The 18970-nt window shown below is 41.2% G+C and overlaps 1 protein-coding gene across 26 annotated transcripts in view; it reads right to left on the bottom strand.

The window, feature by feature from the left end:
• Positions 1-16802, bottom strand: part of ADD3 (adducin 3) — a 93894-nt gene extending 77092 nt beyond the window's left edge. For 4 of the 26 annotated variants that reach the window (XM_083441666.1, XM_083441653.1, XM_083441646.1 and 1 more), the window contains exon 1: positions 16544-16691. The gene's annotated coding sequence lies outside the window, so the exon portion shown is untranslated. Of the gene's footprint in view, positions 1-10672; positions 10754-11039; positions 11116-13989; positions 14790-16543 lie in introns of those variants that run through there. The other 22 variants (XM_083441658.1, XM_083441667.1, XM_083441640.1 and 19 more) reach the window with 15 other exon arrangements.
• Between the last annotated feature and the right edge of the window lie 2168 nt (positions 16803-18970).

Genomic DNA, 18970 nt, shown 5'->3' with positions numbered 1-18970 from the left:
CACTGTATGGTAATGTAAAATATAAGCAGAAGTTTAGGTTGATTAATACTCCTTCTGCCTATGGCGTCTAGGTTGCGTAGGGCACACAAACCTAATTGGATATTGGGCATACCTCCACAGCAGTGCTACATTAAACTTGCCTTCTTAACAACTTGCTTTAACACTTCCTACCACAGCCATTTTGTGTTTGCATTGCCCCCTCCCTGGTAGCCACTTTGTGACAGGCATGCCCAATACACCCTCGAAATTTGAAAAGTTGTCCACTAGTCTACAAGGGCTGGTGACCCCTGAAATAAAATATCATTAGCCTATTATCTTTTTGGGCACTGTATTTAACTGAAGCTTAGAAAAAAATAGAAAAAATCTGTGTCATCTTGCATGTCACAAGTATGGTTGTTTTACTCACACACAAAATGTCAGTTTGAAAAATTGTTGCCAGATAATGAAAGGCTGCAAAAGTATATTTCAAATGATGCAGAATATATGAAAATAAATATGTGTCTATATAGGTTGCCATTTTTACAGAATAACCCTAGTATATAAAGCTACTAGTTTGCTATTAATCTATTCAGACCGCTACATATTATATTATATTATATTATATTATATTATATTATATTATATTAATTTGTATACTGCCCTATACCCACAGGTCTCAGAGTTGTTCAAAGGATAAAAGCAGAATACAAAGCTACAAAATACATAATCAAAACAAAAACAACCCAATAACCCCCCCCCCACCCAAATGCAAGTGTTCAGAAAATACTTCTAGAAGTAATAAATGTCATAAATTTGGAAGGAAAACTGAGGAAGACTGTAATCAAAATACAAGATTAAAATACAGTTTTTTGTTCTATTCGTACAAGACTTTCACATGCTTGAAAACTGTAACATAATACATATTTCATATAGTATATGACTAAGCCATATTGAACTGCAGATCCACTGAAATCAATGGATTTAATTTAGTCATGATTAACTTGATTGATCTACTTGCAGGTATGAATAAGTCACATACAACCTTTTTGCCAGTTTATTCTGACCTTTGTAGATTATACTCCATCAAATTAAGACAGATAAAGCAAATATAAATTTATTGAATACCAGTTTATAGATATAATTACAATATTATAGAAATATTTGGTTTAACTAAATCCTGAAGGCTAGATCAGCTGACTGAGAAGTTATGGACTGGCTGGATTCAGAAGAGTGGTGGGAGGCACCAGCTGGGAAACCACCAAGGGACCCCCAGGGGAAGAAGGCTCAGAGTCAGGGGATTGGAGGTTCCCCAGCTGGGGTGATGATGAGTAGTCAGAGGGAGAAGATGGAGCAGACTGGGAAGAGGAGCTGTTGGAAGATGAAAGGACAACAGGGTTTAGTGAGCAGGAAGAAGCTGGGGCAGAAAGCAGTTCTGATTCAGAGACTGGAGAGGAGGAAGGCCAGGAGACAGAGATGAGGCTGGCTGCTGAAGAGTCCAGGGAGTCTCCCCCTCCTGCTGCGACCAGCTCCCTTCCCCCCTGGTCTCCCAGAATACACAGAGAAATGAAGAGGGTGAAGCAACAAGAGGCAAGGCAAAGGAGCCTTAGGCAGCTGGGGAAGGAACTGAGGGAAGCACCTTAGAGAACAGTGGGAAAGCAGAGACCTTCATTCCTCGCAACTACTTAATTGGGGCAAGACCTACTGGGAAGGATTACTATGACCAGTAGGACTAAGCTGTTTTGTTTCCTTGCATAGAGAGTTAACTTCACTGACATTGGGTGCTCTATTGTTTTATTGCTGACCTATGCATGACTCCAGCTCTTGACAACAGACCACGCAGGGCACAAAACAGGCATCTCTCTGAAAAAATACAATTGTTTCTCTTAATACAGTATTCAATACTGTAATATTAAAGTTTAATTTAAAACTAATCAGACTAGTCAGCTTTGCAAATATCTGTAAATACTATTAGTCCAAGAAATTTTACTAATCCAAGTCCCCCCACATATCTCCATTTGTCATTCAACACTACTGAAATGCAAACTAAATTAAAGCACTGCTTATCATATGTTCATTAATCTTTGTCCTTAATGTAGCAGGTTAATGAACAATATATGGCTTATATTAAGCTCTGTTGAGGGCAGAGTAATGACATTTAGAAGCATGCTGGAGAAAATAAAGTCACCTTTGACATACGATAATCCACCCTCCAGGTTTTGGAAGGCCTAAAGGTTCCTGCTAAAAACACACAGAGGTGTGTTGCTTTCTGAGCTTATAGAAAGATATATGAAACCAAGAGAGAACATAATCTGAAAAGGATTAATTAATTACAAGTAAAAGTCCTATGTTTACTTGAATGTATGTATAGCATGGTTGGGAAACCTGTGGTCCTCCAGTTGTTGTTAGATTCCATCAGCCCAGCAACATAACTCCATGATCAAGGATCATGGGAGCTTCAATCAAACAACATCTGGATGGTCAAAGGTTCCCCACTCCAGTAACAGAGAATTCCACTCCTATATATCAAACCTCGTGATTTCTAACAGGCTACCTTAGGAGTCTAAAAATGTGGGTTAGCAATACTTGATCTATAAAGGTCTCCAAGGTACATAAGAATCAAGGTACTAGAGGCAGAGGAATGCTCACTATGGTATGCCAATTGTGTATGCAAATCAGCCTACCCTCTGGCTCTAATGTGGTCCTTGGCCACATTGCTCACCCCTGTCCTTGACAGTCCTTCTCAATTTAGAAACATATGCAAGGTACACATTCCTCCAAGTTAATCAATAAGTAAAGCACTCTTGGATTTATTTTTATTGTGCAGTAAAAGGAGCTAACTTTGACAACTCTGTATTTAGTAAAATGTAAATATCAGGCAGCTTTTGCTCTACTAATCAATAGACTATAAAGAATTGTGCAAGTATCACAAGGTAAAAGATTCAATCATCTCCACTTTACTCGATGAGGCAACCATGCTTTGCTTTTCAACTTCAAACATGTTTTGACAATTAACCACCAACATATTATAGTCAGGTGAGGGTTGTAACCAAAATCTTTTACAACAGGTCCTTGTGAAACCTGAAGCCAAAATATATCAAAGGTCACCTTGTATAAAAGAGAGCCTTATTGTTTTTCTAAGCACTCTAACAAAACCTTTGTTCGAGTAGAAGGAACTCAAGAGAGTATTTTATTTAACCCTAGGCAATGGAAGCAGCATACAATTTATATTACAAAGGTGGAAGATGAGATTACCTGATGAAGTAAGGTTGTTTTATGTTGGAATACTGGGTGGAGGCCTCTCTCAGAAGTAAAGCTTCAGGCTATTATTTCACCTTTATGAATTAAACCAGACATTACACAATTCAGCTATCCTTTGTCTGAATGCTATGTTAAATGTTTTAATTAATGGTTTAAATATTAATATTAATGCACAGCCTTAGGCTAAGACCAAGGGGAAAACTGAAGGTAAATGTTTTGCTGAAGTTTGATTCAGGAAATTCAACAGATATGTTGCAAACCCCTGAAAAAGGAGAAATGGTATGCACACCAGGTTGGTTATTCTCTCTTCACTATCCTTCTATTCATGTTTTGAGGATAAAGACAATTGTCAAATCTGCTTTGACTTAATCAAATAGGTATGGAGAAAAAACATACCAGTTACACTAAAAAGGAAGTGTGTCATGCCTGAGCTAGAGGGATCTAACTTTTGCTAAACTACAACCCTGAAGGTTTTGAGCTCAAACCAAAAGCATGTGGGAAGATGTCTGTGCAAAAAAAAAGGGGGGGGGTTAAACAGCAGGTGCCTCCCACAATCTTTCCCCTCCATTCAAGCCAGGTCTGTACCGGGGGAGGCAGAAGCTGGGTTACACTTGCCCCAGGCCTTGGGGGGGGGGGCTAAGTTGGTGGAACCACCCGACTCGGACTGGCTACCCTGGGCAATCTCTCTATGGGCCTGATACAGGCTCAGCTATTTCAACTCCCAAAGTTCAAAGACAGTTTTCAATGCGACAAATGCTGCTGCTGCTGCAAGCTCACATATGCAGATACAAGAACTCACACACATCTCATGGTATGGAATGAAGGCACATGAGGTGACCAATGTAGCAGTGCTAAGTGAGTCTGGGCCTGGTCAGTGCCAAAGGAAAGTTACCTAGTAAAACATGTATGCTGCCTGGTATTTCATGACAGAAGACAGGTTATATGTGTAAACAGATCAATACTCAAGTAAAAAAGGCTCCCTGGATAATGGCCCAGTGAGTTGATAAGTTTTCATCATATTATGACAACCTGATAGATAATACAATACAATATATTTTGTATTATTGAAAGAACTACAGAAATAATTAATTACATATTGTGGACACATTTTGTGATAAAAGATTTAGACCAGTGGTTCCCAATTAGGGGTGCAGGGACCCCTGGAGGTCCGTGGAACGCACCCAGGGGGTCCGCGACCCCATCCTTTGCCTCCACTCCAACTATTATTTTGTCATTTCTGCATGCTAATATCACAAATTTTGTGGTCTGTTTTAGTGCTGTGCGATTTTTCAATATATTGGACAAAATCAGTTTTGAAATCCCTCTGCAATAACAATTTTGACCCAGCAATACACAGCAATATTTCACTCCTCACGTAAGTCAGCAGGAAAGCAGCAGCAGTCACAGTGGATGTCCATCTTCACTGGCTGCCACCACTGGCTGCCCTGCTGACAGCAGCTTGATGCAGCCCCAACCCCATCCCCTCCCACTCAAACCATGCAGTGAAGGTGACTCCGCTTCCTCTCCTCCCCCACCCGCCCGACCTCTGCGACTGCTCCTTTCCTCACCGCCACATCTGATCTCCAACTTCAGACATTCTGATATATCAGAATATCACAATGTATAGCCACTGACGTATCACAATGTTGAAAACCAGGTATCTCTCAGCCCTAATCTGTTGTTGTTGTTTTTAATATACCTAAAGTCCTTTGCTTATTAAGGGCTACCCCACATTCTGTTCAAAAAATTGCTTTGCAGAGGTACCGTAATTACCATGGAGTCATCAAAATTTTCAAAAGTATGGGGTCCGTGGCTTGGCTTTTGAAAAATAGGGGGTCCTCAGTAATTAGCCAATTGGGAACCACTTATCTAGACTCTGCCTTAGCACAATGGCAGGATGAAGGACTATGAGAGGGCACATGGACCTCCCATCACCTGCAACATTCCTCTTCTCTGCCTCTGAGGTCCTATTGCCAGGGGGGAAACACAGGGTTTCACTGAGCTCACAAATGGGCACTATGCCTGTACTCAACTGGAACAACACGATTTTATTTTTTTCTAAAAACCTATGCAAACGGTTCTGAAAAGAATTTTATGATCATCCTTTCAATCTGTTATATGCCATACATGAGTCATACCTATTTTGAATGCCAAGCCGCACAAAGAAAAAGAGTGAGATCAATCTTTCACCATTAGAAATCCATAAGGATTCTAATTTAAGTCACTTCCATCACATGGAAAACAAAATATTCCATGTGTCCCTCCCCCACACCAGAAGCAGATAGAGGGAAGAGAAAAATATTTTCTGCAGGATTAAAATGTATTTTATTAAAAATAAGACATCCTGGAAAAAGGATGGAGCTATGTAGGGGCATTGGCCATCTTCATGGTTTTCCCCACATTGTGATTTTTGCACAGCACATGCACAGATCATTATTCACAATATATTGCCAGGTAAAAATTAGGAAACCAGTATCATATGGACTTGAAACCTGTTTTAAGTTATTTATCACCCAGCTCTAACATACATCATGATTTGCAATGTACTGCCAAGTCAAAATCCTATATCATGATATGTACTTCAAATAGGTTTTGGACAATATATATCGTCCAGCCCTATTGCAGAGTGATCCCAGATTCCTAACCTCACCTTGTCTGGAGTAACACTGAGTGGCTACTTTATCCTCCCTTATTAGATTGGGGTGAGAATGGGTGATAAAGTCGCCCTAGGCAACTTCAAGAAGCTCACACACTCCTGAGATTAACACAGTATACAAAGTGCCATAGAGCATGAGGTAGAAATAGTCTGAAAGTAAGTAATCTTGTGATGCTTGAAAATAACCCAAGATACTAGAAATGTTACATCATGTGAGGTAACTAATAGATCGCTATCTTAAAATTATAGACAATTTTGAAAGATTGAGATCAAAGTTCTGCATGGCAATCTTTGTAGACACAACACTGGTCATTATCAGATGATCCAGAGATTTTTGGATGACTTTATAAAAGACATAGTGCTTGAATCAGCATGGAAGTTTTGAAGGGCAACTTGAATCCAAGGTGAAATTGGATGCTTCCAATCTCTTCCTTGCAGCCACACCAGGGTTTGTTCGCATAGAACTAAAAGATCACTTAATATATTAATTCCAAGCACCATCATAACGGTTAAGCAAATAGATGTGGTGAAACTTTACTAGTCAGGTATATATTCAAAAGTGCCTCTCTTGGGGATCTACAGAAGTGCAAGTCAACAATACAAAATATGTCCCACTTATTATTTTTGAATAATGGTTGTGTTCTTGCTGTTTGAGTAATTCGCACAGTAGGTATGCCCATTGTTTAGATGCAGAAAGCACAGAATATTGTTTGAAGATTAAAATAGATTATTTGAATGATTACATTGATGCATAATAAAAAAACCCCAAACTACAGGTGAAATTTTGAAGACTCTACTACCAGTGATGTATTGTTGCTGCTTAGTATTTGTTTATCTGGATTTTAAATGTGGGAAAATTCCTAACCAACTTAATCAAGCTTTTCTTAATTACTACCACATTATCAGCTTATAACAAAAACATAGTGCTGCTTCTAGTTTGTATACCTACAATAGTAGGATCATCTCTAACTATAGCTGGTAACAGCTTTATACAGAAGCCAAAGGTAACTAGAAAGAAAAGACACACACTGGGTGCATCTTTTAATCCTGAAACAATCGGAAGTGTCTCAAACTATGATCCTTGCTTTAGGTTTACTGTGTCAAAGAGCACCAGTTGTGCTGTGAGGAGTATTTATAGCTTTAAAAAGAAACTGCTACACAAGGCAGTCAAACATTTTCCGTGTATCTTGAAAAATAAAAACAAATGGATGGCAGATATTATTTCAGTCTCTAAACTTCCTTTAGATTGCAAGCTATCGGTAACCAACTTCTAAGTCATGTTTTGATTTCAAAGATTCCTGAACACTTAGAAATGAACTATGGCAGTTGGAGACCTTTTATGCAGCAATAGCAGTATAAATCGTATTTCAAAAAGCTGAATATTTTGTGACATATTTTATATTATTATTTTGAGATGTGTTCTAAAAAACCCAAACTATAGGTCTGAAATATACCTCAGTACATTATACAGTACTGCAAACTTTCAAACAAGACCAAAATATCTGAATCAGTGGTGTGCAGTAGACAGAAATCTACCAGCAGATCCTCATCTGAGAGATTTGCAAGGATTTTTGCCTCTCAATAATGTCAACATAACCAATAATAAAATGACACCCATCCCCCCCCAAAGGAAAGACTGCTGAAATGAAGAAAGCTTGAGGTAACCAGGAACTGATAATTGTGTAGAAGGGTGGTGAGCTCAGCTTGGTTCTGATTCTGAAAAAAAACCCCAGCATTTTTATTTATATATATTATATTATTAATATACATATTAAGAAAAAAACAATATATTTTGGTACTTTGCTCCAGTTGGTAGATCTCATAGTTCTAGTAAAACACAAGACACATCTCACAAGTCTAAAGTCTGCCCTCCACTGATCTAACACCCAACACAATGTATTTTAATTCACCTTCATAAATCCAACGATTGGCATTACACAACCTCACTTTGAAGCTTGCACTGCTGCTTAACTATCCATTTATTTTCTCTTAGCTTACAGCAAAGTACCAAATAGTACCAAGAAACCTGGCAGGAAAACAGAACAATAACAGAGTGATTCATCCTTTGCCATTCAATCCCAGCTTCCATCAATCAGAGGCTCATGGACACCTGCAGAGTAAGGATGAATGCCATATCTTGGCCAACAGCCACTGGCATGGTGTCTGAACATCTGCATGGCTGTGATTGCAATGCAAATAACATAAAGAAGGACAGAATATCAGAGGCTTAGAACTATAACACATTCTTTTGAAGAGCAGGTTTCTCCTTTGCATTGTTGCAGAGAACTTGAAGATGTGTTAACACTGGCCAGGATCCAAAAGGGGCATATGGGGAAATCCAAATTAATCCTTCCTTCAGAACCCTTATAACACCTCATCTGTACCCTAATACACACACAGCATTTCTGGCTATTGTTCTTTCAAGGACTTAGAACTAACCATGTAGGAAAGGAATATATAGCATTTCCAGCAATCAAAGGAGAGAGAGAGGAATATAACACTGATATGAGTGAAAGAAATGGGACAGAGTTGTTTCCCTGTAATTTACTGTGTTGCTCTATAATACCAATTTCTCTCAATTGTCCCAACTTTCCTCAATATTTACAACGGGACACAAAAAGTATAACATTATTTCAAAAACCATAAATTTGTTTACAGCATACCAAATTACTGAATTTCTGGCAACTGATTTGATTTAAATTCTGAAATTTATCTGAGATTTTGAAATATCCAGCAACATCACAAAACATATTAGCAGTAGATTATCCGGGGTGTGTGTGTGTGGAATATTATTTGCCAATAAATCTCTCACCATAGGTCCACTATGAACTATAATACCAGTACTCTTTCCCTCTTATACCAAGAAGAGTATGGTTACATAAAATTGTTAATTAAACAAAATCATTCCCCTTATTAAAACCAATGTCTGTAAGATGTAAGCAAGTGCCTCCAAATTCTGAATTAGGGACAGAGGAAAATTTAGTTTGGTCTCCATTTTTAGTTTGATCTATTTTGTACAGTCTAGACTAATACATAGATTGGAACCTGGTTGTCCTTTGGATTTCGTACTTCTCCAAATTTTGCAATGCAGTTCTTGATTCAAACACACCAAACAGCATTTTAAAAACACAATTGAGGGTAAAATACATTTAGAAATGTGTATACAGAGATAAAGAAAAATATTTAAATTCATTTTTGTGATTTAAATAGTTATTATAGCTATTAATAGTTATTTAATTAGTTGGGATGCCATTAATGATGAAACAGAATGGCTTATGAATGAATATATGTGATGTCAACATGGGCCAGAAATAGACTGATTCATCTCTACCTACCCAAGTTCCATTACTAGACATTATTGATACGATCCCACCATTTTAAAAACAAACATTCTCATTTAGTTCAAGCTAGAGATGTTACATATTGCTCTGGATACGTAACTTTCAGGTTACAAACATGGCAAACCCAGAAGTGTATACTTCCGGGTTTTGCCGCCCATGCATGCACAGAAGCGCTCAATCACGCCACGTGCGTGCGCAGAAGCGGCGCCTCTGCCTTCGGACTTTTTGGGTTGCGGATGGACTCCTGGAATGAATTTAATTTGTATCCGGAGGGTCCACTATAAACATTTCCTCCTTGCCTTTTTCTCAGGAAAGAACCGGTATCAAAATTCATGTCATTACTTTAGGAATCTAAATGCATTATGTATAACTCTGTCTACCAAAGAAACATCATGTCTAGTTCTTAAAAGTACAGTTTCTTCAGACAATAATTACAAATTGAATATATTCAAAGTTTTTGTTAAACATGGAGCTAAAAACTACTGAATTGTAAGGAAACTAGTTGTGCCAGTTTATAAGGACCAGGCAACAAAAAACAACAACAACAGAAAGCAAAAACATTATAGTAAAACAAATTGTTCTTTATTCTGAAAATTATTGTGTTTTCTCTGCAGTGTCAAGCAGACATAAAACACTCATTTCCATAAAAAGAGATGAGAAAAATTCAGATTTTGTTTCTTCATATTTGTCACTATATTTATCACAGACAAAAAATTGAAGTTTGTCCAGATTGAAACAAGCTTCTACCCTTTCACATGTCAGTTGCTCTTACTGGTGTGAGATTTTCCAAATATAGACCAACTTCTTAAACATGATGCAGAAGGCGAAGGAATCTGAAGTAGGCAACAAATAACAAAAGCTGGAGGCTGTGTTGTGCAAAGGCCTTGCCACTGTTGCATGAGGCATATGCTTGTGAAAATCCCACAATGTATTCCTTGGCCAAATACCTGAAGGTATTCTGTACCCTGCAACATTTGAAAGTACCTTTCTAACATCAAGCCCTAAGTGCACTGCTTGTTTTGTAATCCAGTCAAATACAAAAGCATCACCACTTACATTTCTGCCTTTGAATCCTGGATGCAACAGATTCGCAGCAGCATCAATTGGGTAGCAACAAAATTATGTTGCCCTGTACTTTCTCCCACTCCCAGTACAGTGGTACTTCGGTTTACGAACTTAATCTGTTCTGGAAGTCCGTTCTTAAACCAAAGCATTCTTAAACCAATGCGTGCTTTCCCATAGAAAGTAACAAAAATGGATTAATCGGTTCCAGACGATGAAAAACAAACCCTAAAACAGCAATTTAACAGGAATTTTGCTATCTAACGAGATCATTGATCCCTAAAATGAAGGCAATAATCAATGTACTATACTACTGTACTATAAAATAAATAAGACCGTATTATAGATGACAAATTTTTTTAAAAAAAATTCTTACGTGCACTAATAGTCATTGTTTGGATGGGGGGCCTTTATCCATTTCTGCAGTCACACAATCAACCAGTAGCTGAACTGGGTTCTACACAGACACAAAAACAAGTCACAAAAACGAAATCACAAGCCACAGTCACAAGTCAATCCCATAAAACAAAGAGCAAATCACAGTAAAAAAACCCACAAAAAATATACAGCAAAAACAAAATATCACCTCTGTGTTGCGTGGGTGCTCGGGACTCAACAGCCAACAGACACCATAGGAAGCCTCTAATTAGCAGCGGGGGACTCAATTTACAAATGGAACACACTCAACAGGAAGCCGAACATGTTCTGCTTCCAAGGCAAAGTTCACAAACCAAAACACCTACTTCTGGGTTTGCAGCATTCTTAATCCAAGTTGTTCATAGACTGAACTGTTCTTAAACCAAGGTACTACTGTACTTTAAGGCCTAGTAAAGAGAGCAGAAACAGATTCACTAACTATGCCAACAAGAGGAAGACCACCAAGCAAAGAAGGCACTGAATAATTGCAGGGAGAAGGGAATTTGTGTTTCTTTTAGCTCTGTGGAACTCCGATACAGATAACTGCACTTCAACTTGTCATGAAACGAGAAAGGGAAAATGAAAAGCAGAAATTTATCAGTGAAGCACTTTAATGTTCTACCCTTCTATGCAAAATGATCTCCCCCACAGGTTTAAGCATCATGGATAAAATATCTGTACATTTCTGCATACAAATTACTTTCACTGTGGTTATATTTAGAAGTCAACAATGACTTATAATGATACATCCTAAATTAACATGCAGCTTCCTGAAACACACTAGCCATAGTGCATGCCCATATTCATGTACTCGAGCAGTAAATTCCCAGGAGTATGCACACACACAAGAAAATACAATATTAGGGTTACCATATTTTGAAGAGAAAAAAAGAGGACACACTTGCAGACTTCTATTTTTAACTATGGATCGCTTTGACGACTCTACCATGAAAAAGAGGACGTATGGCAACCCTATAACAGTTCTTACCATGTGCCTTATCAAAAGCAGCTCAATTACTGTAGTGTAGAGCAAGCACCTGCAATTGAAGGAAGGTGAGGACAAGTGACCTCACCTAGGCCCGAAGTCACCCCCCACCAAAGCAGGCTCAAAGCTTCTCAAAATCATTTTCTCAGCAGCTAAGCATCAGAAACATTCCGCTCTGCTGTAACAAAGGTAGAGAACAGTCCATTGTTTCTCAGGCCTTTCTCATGTCTTCTGGCCTTGCTAAAGAACCACATTGCAACTTACTTTCTGTCTGGGAACCATGCCAGAACAAGAGATTGAAACATATCTGAACACTCTGAAACCCCTTTCCTGGAAAGGGTGCCAAGAGTCCCAATAGTCCCAAGACAGCTTTCTGTTCATGCTCAGAGGACTCCTGAGGGAGGAGAAAGGAGGAGGGAACTGGAAAGGGGTATATATGCTTGTGCACATGACTGTGAACTTCGTGCATGCTTTTTGTGAACTATCACACTTGCTCCTTCTACCAGTTCATGGATGGTAGAAATAAAAGCCTTTTCTCCGAAACTATTCCTTGAGTGTCTGTTGACTCCCACTTCCCTTTCCCAGGCGCAATATTTTTCCCACCCGAGGGCAAAGCCTCATAAGGCTACACAATGAATGACCTACCAAGTCAAATGCTGATCTCCTATGTATGACAACCCCCTGAAATTTTATAAACTTTTTTTTTTGCTATATGCCTAGCATTATTTTTTAAATGGTTGGGTTTTCAAGTATTTGGCAGATCACAATGCTTGACTAATAAACTGTGTTTGACTTGTGAGTTATAGACTGTGCAGGCCTATAGACTTAAGTTTTGGATTTTTATTAATAAAGGATCACAAAGGAAAGAAATCAAAGAGTTTCGCTCACTTTTATCTAATATCACTTCACTCATCAAATCATAATAACAATGAAGCCCATGTCACCAAGGTTGGCATACCTGGCTAGAGGTTACTACAGTAATTTGGCTAACTATGATGTATTTGGAACAGAGCTACACTACCAATAGAAGGAAAGCCAGATAATTCTGAATGGTCATAGAAAGCTATTCTTCTCTCTACCTCCAAGTCCTCTTATGAATTTCATCCAAAGAAACAAGCCACCAAATACAGAACAAAGTAAATAGAATAATTTGTGGCAGATATAGGCACAGACGGTTGAGGAATATCCTATCTGCACTGCCAATATCCATGAAAGGGTGCTCTCCAAAAATGTAACTCAGAACACAACATTAATAGCAGTGTATACTTCTAAAAGACAAACAGCACAAGCAATCTGCTCCATGTTTACAAGCAACAGCAGTATGAACACCTAGTATGTGTCAATGTAAGATACCAAAGACAGTCTTTGGGAGATGGTGGAAAACACACCTCAGTAGGGAGCCACAGAAAACACAGATGATCAACTGGCAGAGTATCAGTGGAACTGGACCTCACACAAAGTGAAGGATGCAATGGCAATTAGCTGGAGGACAGAACACTTAGGAAACTGACTAGTTTGCACAAGCTGCAAGCAAGCAGGGCAGCCATTCTGGATGCCGCAGACCATTTGGCTACAACTCACAAAGGATGCATAAAGGTGAGCCCAAGCCTCATTAGCCCATTCAGCGTTGTTCACCCCAGTGAAACAAAAAGTGTCAGCAGGGCCCCCAAATCGAAATGGCTCAAAAGAACTTTTGAAGTTTCAACCCCTCCCCCGGTCTGAATGAGCTCTCAGATCTAGATGACACTCAACTCCCCCCTCCCCGCAGCCCAAAACAAGGTGAACGTGAGTATTCACAAATTCACTTTGTGAGGCGGTGTTACACACCTAGTGCTCAGATGTAGGTACAGTAGAAGTAACTCCGAAGTTAGGATGAGCAAAAGGCCCTCCTTCCACGGAAGGTTCATTGGTGACGCCCCACCCCCTACACGGTGCCCCAAAACAATAAACGGAGTGCCATCTCGTATCATGAATTGGGGTGAGGGGGGATGGGGGTGAGGCTGGACTCTCTTTGAATTAAACATGGCTCAGGATGTGGGCGGAACTGACGGCAGGAGACGTAAAAAATCCCCCCAGAACACCTTCCCTCCAAAAAGAAAGTGTGCGCGAGGGAGGAAGCAGAGAGGAATCCCCCCAAGAGCAACAGGGACACTTTGAATCTCCCACCCCTGAGCGAGAAACGCATGAGGGATAAAGTAAATGAACAACCAGCCGCCCCTCCCGGACTCCCAGCGCTCAGGATACCACGCAGTGCACCCCTCGGTGGAGCAGGGTGCGAGGAGCCAGCTTACCTCGGCAGCGCCCGCGCCTTTGTGTTTCCCTCTTGCCGCCTCGGCTGCTCTGGCTGGCTCGCAGGAGCAGCAGCACCTCCTACGGCGGAGGAAGGCGGGGCGGGCCTGGCCGGAGTGACGAAAGAGGAGGGGCGGGGCGTAGCCTTCTCACTATCTGGCAGGAAGGGTCGCGCGGGCTCCTCCCCCCCCCCTCTGGCGGAGTCAACGGCACACTATCTGGCAGCGCCCCTCTCTTGCCCTCATTGATTCTCCCGCGCCTGCCCTCCGCTAAGCCGAGGGGCGCCGCCAACGTTCGTCCAAATTTGAATCCTCCCCGCCCCCACCTCCCCCCTCGACGCCCCTCGGAATAGCGGGGAGGAGGGGGAGGAGGTCAGGTGGGCCGCCGCTGCCGCCGGAGCTTCAGGGTTGCTATGCGGCAGGAAGGAGCGCGGGGGGGGGGGTAACTTCGTCGCTCCGCAGCCGGAGGGGAACCGGCCAAAGGGGGCGGTTTGTTGTTACCTCGCAGCGGCTGCGGGCGACGCCTGAGGGGCGGAGGCTCCACAGTGGCCGGGCCCGAGGGGCGGGCTGTTGGCGAGCGAGGGCCCGGCCAACCGCCCGTCATCACTGCCGCCGCCGCCGCTGCCACCGCCTCTCCTCTCGCACGCCCGGGTAGGTCGCCTTCGTCTCCAGAACATGAAGCCCCACTCCCTGCCCTCTTTCTGCACGCAGAAATATTGGATCTGCTTCCCGCCCCCCATATGCACCCAAGAGGGAGAAGAGCGGGGGCTGTTGGTCGGTTTCCACACGTGACAAGGGGTTTTTCTTGTCGCGTGTCTACCTTCGAAGACCAGGATCTGCACGCTCACATTGACGATTGCCCGGATTAGGAACACCGTCCACACGCAGCCACCTTGATTTGTTTTTGTTTTTTTACTATATATTTTGTTAAACCTAAAAAAAACAAAACAACGGCGGGCTCTCGCAAGCAGCTTTGGATGTTTTCCTCCGCGTTGTGCTCCCTATCCTATCCAGGCTGCGGCGCGCGCCTTCGCGTGTGTGTTAGCACGTCTGCAAATACCACGCCTGGGGGTAAATAAGCCCCCCAACTGCGCAGTTCAGTGCAAAGTTACGGGGCAGGACGAAATAATTTGAGAATAAGCGAGATCATTTCTAAACCCCCTTTTTTTTTACAGGTCCCTGCAGCCCTTCGGGACTTGCTCGATTCCTTTCCCCCTTTCGTTTTGCAGTCACCTCTCATCTCAGTTGAGTTCTGCTGCTCCATATTCCCTTCACGTTCTCCACACAACTCTTCCATTCTCTACATTGCATTACAAATTCCAGTTTATCTCCCCGATTATGTTGCTGCAAAGACAACGTGTAACTTTAGCCTTGCTTCCCGCATTCCTTTAAATTCACATTCCAGGGCTGCAATCCCTAACTAGCTGCTACAAACTGACTTCAATAGGACTGCTTTGGTATGGGGTTTGAGAATCAGTCCGCTTCAGTATATATTATCGCCTCCTGTGTTTCTGAAATAGATTGGCCACTCCTTTCAAACTCGTACCTTCCTTCATTTCAGACTCTCTCCCATGGCCGCAGACACCTGTTTCCTCCATGACAACCCAACCCTATGCATGTTTGCTCAAAAGTCCCACTGTGTTCAATACGGCTTACTTTAAAGTAAGCATGGGAAAGAGTGCCGCCTTAAAAGAGATCTCACTCCTTGCTGTTCACAGCCCAATCCTTCTCAGGTTTACTCAAGAGAAAAATCCAGTGATTTCAGTGGGTTTTAATTGCAATTCAATATGCTTGGAATAACAGATTTTCTGTCCTCAAAATTAAATCCATGACAGCCCATTTTACAGACACATATTTTAGCTCTGATTTCCAGCCCTTCTAGTGTGCACACACTTAACATGCTTTCCATTTCTCTCTCAAGCTCCCACTCACCTCACTCAGCCAGACACACCCACACCTCCTACTACATATGTTCAGTATTCCCTTCCTCCCCTTCCCCATTCCCTCACATAATAAATATTTTTACCTAACTGGAAGGTTCTTCTATCAACCAATATGGCTCTTAAAAAAAAAAAAAAGCCTTAATAATGCTTGCAAGATCCAAGACTGCAGATTTCAACTATCCATGGCTCTCCTTACTCTCCGGGATTATTTCATCACCATGATATGCTTTTAGATTCAAAAGTAGTCTTGTAGTGCTTGAGGATATGAGGATTTTGCCAGCTCCATTATAGCAATATGTCATCTGATATTTGCTGTAGTTGGATCTTCAATATGGAAGGAAGAGGTTGCATATTTCTGTCATTAAAGAGAGAAAATGCACTCCTAATGACTTCCCTTCTTGCATGAAAGTTTATGTTAATTTACTGTACAAAAGCACTCTGAGGGCAGGGAAAGGGGAGGTGTCTCTTGCAGTCAGACCATCAGATCATCATCCAAGTCTGCAACCCTTACATAAAAAGCATGCAGCAGAATAGATACCAAGCATGGCTGAGTATTCCTTCGGCTTTCCATACCACAACTTAAATATGTTATAAAATAATAGAAGATTGCTTACCAGATAGTGTCCCTGGTTTTCTTGTGCGTATGCCTTTTCCTTTTGTAGGAGTGTTAAATCGTGCAATGCTGCATAGAGAGAGAGTCACAACACACACACTGCAGCGGCTCTAAAGCTAAAAGGACAGGAAAGTATGTTACTTCCTAGAGAGGCTCTATATTGCCACTAGGCGCTGGCAGAAGCAAAAAGCATTCCCTCTCTCTCAAAGCTTATTGATTCTTCCCCAACTGTTTCCTGCCATCTAGGGTACAGGAAAGCTTATTTAAAAAAGTGTACTGGCAAAATTGTATATAATGTTCAAATTGAGCAGGGGAGGGGGGAATGCAACCTGATCTTTAGCAAAACGCTGGACAAACTTCCGTGTTTCTAAAGTTTCTAAAGTGGAGAGAGTAGAAATGGACATTACTCCCAATGGAGGGTTGTTGTAGGAAGTGGAGTCCCCCAAGGATTGGTGTCTGAGCCTGTGATTTTTAGCTTGTTCATAAGGAGTTAGCAGCTAATGATCCCAAATTGCTTAGGGGTGGTTAAAACAAAAAAAGATTCTGAGGAGCTCCAAAAAGATCTTGAAATTGTGTAATGGGCATTAAAATGCCAAATGCAATCCAATGTAAGCAAGTGCAAAGTGATGCTCATTGGGGCAACAAATCTTAATTTCACATATATGTCAATGGGGGAGTAAGAGACTTTGGTGTTACATTGGATAGCTTACTGAAAATGTTGACAATGTGTGGCAACTGTAAACACACACACAAATTGTCTGTTAGGCGTCATCCGAAAAGTGATTGGGGGGGGGAACTGCCCCACATTGGGCAAAAGATTCCTGCATTGCAGGGGGTTGGACTAGATAACCCTCATGATCCTTTCCAACTCTACAGTTCAATTATTCTAAATCTATGATGCAACCTCAATACTGAATACTGTCAGAAAAAATATTTCAAAAAATATATACATTGCTTGATTGTTTAAAAAAAAGCCTCAAAACAGTTTACAAAAATATAAAACAATAAAATTATCAATAAGAAGAATTAACAAAAAATTAAAACATTTAACATAATAAACTAAAAACAAACGTGCATCAGCGTTCTAAATATCTGGGCAAGACTGATTAAACAAAAAATGTTAGGCACCGAAAGAGTACAGTGAAGGTGTCTGCCTCATCTGTATAGGCAGGAAGTTCTGAAGTCTAGATGCTGCTGTACTAAAAGACTGGGTTCTTACAATGTGGAACAGGTATTATATGGCACATGTAACAGTACCAGTTCTGCAAATCGAAACAGTCAAGTGGGCATATATGGGGTAAGGCGCTCTCACAGGTAAACAGGTCCCAAGTTTATATACTTTACTAGTAGTAACAACTTAGACTTGGCCCTGCAACTAATTGGTAACCAGTGCAGATCTCTGAGCACGCAACATTGCAGGAATCCAGGATTGATGTAATGAATGCATGAACTACTGTGGCCAGGCTTTCCCAGTCCAGAAACAGCCATATCTAAAAAACCAATTACGTTTGGTAAAAGGCACTTCTAGCCAATGAGGCTACCTGAGCCTCCAGTGACTGAGCTGAATCCAGAATAACCCCCAAACTCTGAACTTGCTCCTTCAGGGTAAGAACAACCCTATCCAGGGTAGTAGGGTAGCCATATCTTAAAGAGGAAAAAAGAGGACAGTGGGAGCCACTGCCAGCCTGAGCCAGGGAAACAAGTGTGTGGGTGTGCCTCTTTCCCTAGCTTGGACTGGCAGCCGCCGCAATGTGCAGAGCAGCCTTTGCCTGAGCCACCTAAGGGCCCCCAAGAAACCCAGACATTTCCTTTAAAATATAAAAATCCACCCAGATGGGCATGTTGGCCCACAAAAAGGTTTTCCCCAGATGTATGTCAGTCAGAACTTAAGCAGATAACACTCTGATGACAAGGGAAGTGCTTTCTCCCTATTCTTAGTCCATCTTTCATCTCATTTGGGACAAGGGTTACATCAAGAATGTGTCCTGCCTGATGTGTTGGGCTGATGACCATTTGAGAGAGACCCATGGTTGTCATGGAGGCCATGAACTCTCAAGCTGGCCCAGCAGCAGCCTCTAAGACAAAAGAAAGTACTTCTTCACACCAGTAGAGTTAACCTGTGAGATTCGCTGTCACGGGATATAGTAATGGCTACCAATTTGGATTACTTTAAAAGAAGATTAGACATGCACCAGCCATGATAGCTATGTGCTACCTCCAATAAGTGCACACCAGATTACAGCCCTAGTTGTATAGCAAGAAACTTTAAAATCTGCTTCATGCAACAGTTTCATATTCTGTGTGAATACATGTGGTAACTGCTAGTTAAATGTGCATTGTAGCTGGGTTTCCCCAGAGTGACTGGGGAAACCCAGCCAGATGGGTGGGGTATAAGTAATAAATTATTATTATTATTATTATTATTATT

Source organism: Podarcis tiliguerta, assembly GCF_965153285.1.
Source record: "Podarcis tiliguerta genome assembly, chromosome: 5".
Classification (NCBI taxonomy): domain Eukaryota; kingdom Metazoa; phylum Chordata; class Lepidosauria; order Squamata; family Lacertidae; genus Podarcis; species Podarcis tiliguerta.
This window is presented reverse-complemented; position numbering and strand designations above follow the sequence as displayed.